At 51.6% G+C, this 6916-nt stretch overlaps 1 long non-coding RNA gene across 1 annotated transcript; it reads left to right on the top strand.

The window, feature by feature from the left end:
- Positions 1-682: 682 nt before the first annotated feature.
- LOC138423337 (uncharacterized) lies at positions 683-6916 on the top strand. The gene is made up of 3 exons (XR_011250235.1): positions 683-1290; positions 3800-3937; positions 6175-6916. It is a non-coding gene; the product is annotated as an uncharacterized lncRNA (long non-coding RNA).

Here is a 6916-nt window from a genome sequence, read left to right on the forward strand (position 1 = left end):
ACAGGGAGGCCTGATTGTGAGAAGACAGAGGCGGAGCGATGACAACAAAGATGCTGGATCAAGCTGCACCTGAAACCATCCACCCAAAGATCACATGAAACTCCCTTCCCTCTAGCACCAGCTCCTTGTTTTTCTGAAAGAAGTAGTTTCCAACTGAAAGCATCTTAGCCACTCTAAGTACCATTGTGGATTAAGAAGGATTAGGACTTTCTCCTCCATCCATTCATAGGCTATGATGTGTGGACCCTGGGACTGGCACTGCTGGCCCCAGGATAAATTACATCCTCAGTTAGGGCCTCAGTCAGATGAGGGGGCAGACTTAAGACAAATTCACACTGCCCTGTGCTGAGTTTTCTGGCAAGTTTGATTAGGGAAGAACTGACTCAGAGAGGGCTTCCCAGAGGAGGTGACATGTGCCTTGAACTTGAGGGGAGGATAGCATTTTGTCCAAGAGAAGAGAGCATGTGGGCACAGGCCAAGCAGCTGACACAGTATGGAGTGTGTGAAGAAACCGCAAGCGAGGAGCTGGCAGCCCAGCCTTCCCTGTGCTGGAAGAGGGCGGGAGTGGCAGGGAGACAGCTGCAGCCCCGCCCTGGTCCCTGCAGGCGCCCCAGAGCCGGCCCTTCTCACTCCACCCCTGCCTGGAGTGTTGGCAGGAAGAGACTGCAGGGAAACTCTGCACATTCAAAGTCAGCTCCTCCAATAGGAAACAAATTGGTGATTACAAGACACGCATGGTTGACAGCGGTGGGGAAAGAAAAGGATAAAGTCATTTTCCTTCCAGCTACAAATGGTAAAGAAATGAGTTTCTTCTTGCACGAGTTGGACTTCCTGCAGCTGGAAAAAAATATATTGCTGCCATGTTGTATGATGCCTGCCTAGGCTGATCAGGGCCCGGTTGGCCTGGATGCCCTGACTGAACAGCGACTGTCCCGCTGGCCGGCCCTGGGCCCCGGGTCTCCATGTCCAGGCTGGAGAAAATCGGCTCTACTGTAGCTTTCCAAATAAAGTGGTTTTTATTCATATTCACCAGAGAGGTTGCAAAATATAATTGGGATTGCTGCTTCTCATATTATTAATGTAATTCTCCCCCTCCATCTCCCTTTCCAAAAGCAGCTCACAAAGGGGTCTTTGTTCTCTGCACATTCAAAGTCAGCTCCTCCAATAGGAAACAAATTGGCGATTACAAGAAGGAGGCTCAGTTTTACTGGCTGTCAGACCAGAAATATGGGATGCATCAAGGTTCCGGCAGGAGCCGAGGAGTGTGCGGTCTGCAGGCTGCAGAAGCAGGTGTGTGCTGCGGAAAGGAGGGCAGGGGACGGGGGCAGCCCACGTGTGCCTCTGTCTGAGCAGCCTCCCCATGCGCTCTGCCCCACAGCCTCAGTTTCCTCACTCATGGAGCTGGGCACTGGTATTCTGGACTGAAACCCAGTCGGAGGTTTCCTTCCCTTCCTTGGAGCTCTGGGACTCCGCCAAGGGTGAGAGTCTCAGAACAGAAAAGCCAGGGCTCAGGGCATCATGCCCACTCTTGCCCTTCCTAATGTTCGACTGATCGAATTGATGTCTAGGTCAGATTTTATTTAAGAAAATGTTCTGTTGATGAAAGTTTGCAAAAGGCTGACCTGGATAGTCTTGAAGGCCTGCAACTCAGGAGACACTGGTGGCTCAGAGCCCGGGATCCTGTGCAGCTCTGAGCAGGCTTGGTTTTGTGGGCTTCTTGTGTCTCTCTGGAAAATGTAGAAAGCTACGCGAGAGGCTCCAAGTATGTGCCCAGAGGCACAGAGTTTCTAACTGCCCTGCTGGGAAGCCTACTCTTGGGTTGGCTAGCTTTGAAAACACAATCTGTCTCTCTCCCATGGGCCCTCCAAAGAGATGAGGTTCTTCCTGTGAGATGCCCTGGAGTAGAGAGAGCATTTGGAGACTAGAGAGCCCCTGCGTGAGCTTTGTGCAAACTGGAAGGAGAGTGTGAGTCTCTCAGAGGTCTTCCCTACTTAGCTCCAGGCTTCTAGGTCTCTCTAGGACAGTGATTTCAGGGTGTTGCAGCAAAGCTGAAGCCAGGCTCCAATGGAGGCTGACGCGGAGGCCCTCTGGGCTGAGTGTTTTTCAGAATTGGTACTTCCTTCCATGACCAGACCACTTCCCTCAATTGCCTCACCATCACCACTGCTGCTGGCTGTTGAGTTCACTGGTAAACATTGGGAGCTGAGGCATCAGGACCCTGGAGAAACAGGCTAGAGGCACTTTGCTAAAACTAGGTCTTGGGGTAGCCTCTGTGCTCACACTGTTGTGCAGGAAATTGCTGTTTCTGCAATAACAGCGTCCCTGTCAACAGAAAGACTACCAGTGGGGTTGTCGGTGTTCTCTGCAATCGTGGGTCCCTGTCCACCCCCAGACTCAATGCACCATGAGAGGCATGACTGCTCTAGGGGCACTCAGATCCAGCACAGAGGTTGGGTCATGAATCTCCCCATTGTACAGACAGGGGTTGGGAGCTGGGCTGCAGGGTCTACTGGCTCCCATCCTGGGGCGTCTTCACTGAGTGATACATCTTTCACACTGCATCTCAGGGAGCAGGCACTGTGCCGGGCGCTGTGCCTAATGTTATCTCATTCAGTCCTCAAGCCAAGTCTGGACCAAGTCTCTTCCCATTCATTTTACAGATAAGAAACTGGGGGTCAGAGAGGTTGAGTTAGCTTGTGCTGAGTGGGTCAGGATTACGGCTCAGGCCTGTTTGACCCCAGAGGCCCACTGTCTTCCTGCAGGGCTCTGCTGCCTTCATCGCTGTCTCCCCTAAAACTCTCCTTAGCTGCTTCTGTGTCTCCCGGGCCTTTCTGGGCAGCCCTGTCCCAGGAGAGCAGGCCCACTCCTGGACATCCTGAAAGAAGGGAGCCTGGCCGGGCTAAGTCAGCCTCCTTGGATTTGAAACATCTGCTCAAGTGAAATCCCAAATTTACAGTAAACATGCTGGGTTTATTCTACTTCCTCCAGCCTCCTGACCACCCAGTCGACAAAGGCCTCCAGATACTCCTGCGTCCTGTGGGCCAGTGCTCCTCTACCGAGTGTCTGACCCATGTGGTCTTGCTCATTTATTTCTGTGCTTCTTCATGCCAGTCTCCTCTGGAAGAGCCTTGACTGTCTTGTCCATTACAGTGTCCCCGGGCCTGGCATAGAGCCTGGCACATGGGGGTGATGCTTGCCCTAAGTGTGAGCAACAAATGATGAGTGAGGAGAGAGGGCCCCACCCATCAGGCTGTGAGTGTCCCTTCTGGCTGGAAGCTGAAAAATCAGGACCCCAGGGACGGAGCCATTCCTAGAAAACTCTCAGCCCGTAGGCTGAACAGGAAAACACTGAAAAACAAGCTTTCCTGCAGGAGAAGGGTGCAAGCTGCCTCCACTCCAGAGTCTCTCCTTGGTCTCTGATGACTCTTGAACTAACCCAGGTCCTCTGAGAGACCGTGGCCCTGCCCCAGAGTAGGGCCAGTGCCCAGGCTGGTTTCCCTGAGGGACTGGGTAAGGGGTCTGATGAGCACAACCCTTGGTGGAGCCCAACCCGAAGATCAAATGTCTTGTGCTTTAAAATGTGTCCCTGCATCTGCACAGGAGGGCACCCAAGACTTCCTAGTTCCCAGCACAGCCTTGGCTGAGCCACATGCACCTCCTTCAGGGGTGGGCAGCCCAAGCCCCCAGACAGGGAACTTTGTGCCAGCAGTTGGCAACCACAGCTCTCGGGACCATGGCCTTGGTCAGATGGGCTCACCGGGGCCTAAACTACCCCTTCTTCCCTTCTCATTCCCTCCAGGAGGTGCAGGGCTGACTGGGAAGAGCCTCTCTCTCTGGCCCTCAGGCACTGACCCTTCCTGAACCCGCACATTAGAGCTGCTGTGAGCTTCTCAGGACCCAGGACCCTTGTCTCCACCAGTTCAGTTAGGCCTGGCAGGTGAGACTCAGCCTGAGTGGCCACACAGGGCATGTCTGAGAACCCGAGGTGCTCTCATCTGCCTGTTGATACCGTGATAGAACTTTAGAAATCAGGGTTATCTGCAGAAAGTGGGAGTATCTAGTGACCCTATGATAAACCTAAGCGCCATGTGTGAGAAGGAGGTGGGCATGACCCCAAAGACATCTGAGATGGGCTTGGGGAGGTCATCATAGGGGGATGGGGTTGAGCCGAAATGGACGGTATATTTTGGAAGTGAGTAGGCTGCATTCCAGGCAGGCTCAAAAGGATCTTGAAAGTACAGGTGTCAGAGGAAGATGGCATGTCCCGGAAGAATCTCCAGGAAGGCAGGACATGTTGAGAGAGGCAACAGATGCCGCATTGGAGAGCTGGGCTTTTAGGCTACAGGTGAATGATGGCAGGAGAGATTAGATCTCTCTGTCGTTCAGACCCAGGAAATGACCGACGTGCAACCCAAAGGGTTATGGGAGGCCTACAGATGACTGGTTTTCATCAACGGGTCATCTCCTTCAGTATTCTGTGGGGCGATTCGGGCCCAGGGCTGGATGCACTCCGCAGCACCCAAGGATTCTACTAGGGGCCTTGGAGCAGTCGTTGCTGAGCCTGGAGCCTGCCCTCACAGCTCTGGATGGTCTCAAGCTGTTCCTACCGGCACTGGGTTTGTTCAGAGATCTCAGCCAGGACGAAGACAAGCAGTCACCAAATATGTGTCCCTGGGGCCATAGCACCTGATCAGCTTCGGCCGCATGACAATGGATCTTTGGCCTTTGTTCCAGGGACCTGACAACTGGTTGAGGAGGAGACAGCTCCTCGAAGTCTGTGCTGAAACCTGCTTCAGGAATCACACACAGAGCAGTTTAGAGGGGAGAATTCTCTAGGTACCACTTGGTATAGATGAGGCCATTGAACATCAGGCTTAACTTTTAAAGACATTTAATGATGCAGTGATGATTATTTTTGTGACAAAGTCCTGGTTAGAAAGAAAGAAGAAATGAAAGGGGGAAGGGAGGGAAGGCAGGAAAGGAGAAAAAAAGAGAAGAAAAAAAGAAAGGGAGAGAGACACCAAAGAGAGAGATAGGAGGCGGGGAGGCAGGGAGGGGAGGGAAGGGAGGAAGGAAGGAAGAGCAAGTTCAAAACTCTCTCCAAGGCTCCTTGGGTGTTGGTGTGTTATCACTGTGATTCCAACAGGATTTTTTTCAGCACATAGTTGAGCTCTTCTTGCTATTTTATGAAGCAATCGGTCCTGTGTTGTTACTACCAATACTATTTTCTGGAACTAAGGCGACTAGTGCCTGGACTCCTGACTTCCTCAGGATGAAAGCACTGCAACAGCTTCTGAAAATTGCATAAGCAATGTCACAATGTGTCATGAAAACAAGGAATGACTCAAATGTTTTCGTCATTGTCATAATGACAGCTGTTCAGTAAACAGCACAAGAAGGAGGAGAAAAATCAGAATAGCGGCACTCCCACGCCCCTGCTTCCATTTTTCTGCGTTTCCATGTTGTGCTTTTCTTTGTGATCTCGAATTGATCAAGTTCAGCATGTCCTATTGCTAGACATTTGCATGGTTTCCAGTGGTGCCTGGCATAGATAACACTCCAGTGAACATCTCCATGTACGTGACTTATAAAAAAAATTTGGACTATTTCCCTATGACGAACTTCTTAAGTTGGAATCACTGGGTAAATCTGAAGAGGCATTTTCAGGGATTCTTAAGCACAATTCCGAGTGGCCTCTACCCAGCATACAGCCCTGAGGACTGTCTTCTTCCTACAATTTTTTAAATTGAAGAATCACATCCCAAGCTTGATTCACACAACACTGGTGCAGATGCTCTGGGGAGGTACTCTGGAGTCCAGCAGGTTCTGGGGTGGCCCAACCATAAAGCAGTCTGTGCCACCCCCTCGGTGTATGGGGATGATGGGCTAGCTTCACTCTGATGATCCTCAGGCATTTCAAACACAATTTGCCCCAGTCAGAGTGAACATCTCCCACAGTCAGCTCAGACTCCAATAGTTCTAGCATCCAACCTGGAAGTTAAAGCTTCTCCATCACCCCATCAACTCCCCAACACACATGCACCTAAATTCCTCACCAAGACCTTGTAAACATCTTCTACCTCCTTAGATGCATTGTATTGTATGTGTGTTTTACCTCAGTAATTTAAAAAGGTAATTAAAAAGAATCCACTCTGAATCTACCCTTCTTTTCAGCTCCAGCGAGCAGCTTGGTTCAGACCCTGGTCTAGAAGGCTCCAGCGCCTGGCCTCCTGCCTCCAGCCAGACCACCACTTCAGAGTCATCTGGGAGCTTTCCAACAGGCACACCCCTGCATCACTCTGGGCCTGGGAGCTGGGCCTGGGGACTGGCCCCTCCGCCTGGCTCCCCGGATGATCGCTGTGTAGACTGGTGGTGACAGCGCCCTGCAAGAGGACCTGTTCGTGCCCTGCCATGGCCCGACTTCTAGCAACTGCTGCTCACCTTCTGCTGGTTATTTCTGATGTGTTACTCTCCAGTCACAACAGAGTTTGAAATCCCTGCCCACCCTGACACACACACATACACACCCCACGTGCGTGTGCAGCGTGCTCTAAATCAGCTGGACCTCTGGGCCTTCCTCTGCCCAGACTGTGCCCCTGCCAGGCCCTTCCCTCTGCCCCCTCACTCACCCCCCTGAGGACACTCTCTTTTCTCAGCTCATGTGGGCTCTTGATGAAGCGGCTCCATTCTCAGTACTCACTCACCAAGCTCTTTGGTGGACCGGATGGGAAAGAAGCATTGTGGGTAACAGGGAAACCCCAAGACAGGATTTAAAATGTAGGCAGGATAGCTTACACACTCATTTTTGTGTGTGTGTGTGTGTGTGTGTGTGTGTGTGTGTGCATGGAGAGAGAGAGAGAAAGGAGAAAAGGGATCAAGTTTTCAGAACAAATAAACAGCATCCTTATCTGACAAA

Source organism: Ovis canadensis, chromosome 18, assembly GCF_042477335.2.
Source record: "Ovis canadensis isolate MfBH-ARS-UI-01 breed Bighorn chromosome 18, ARS-UI_OviCan_v2, whole genome shotgun sequence".
Taxonomy (NCBI): domain Eukaryota; kingdom Metazoa; phylum Chordata; class Mammalia; order Artiodactyla; family Bovidae; genus Ovis; species Ovis canadensis.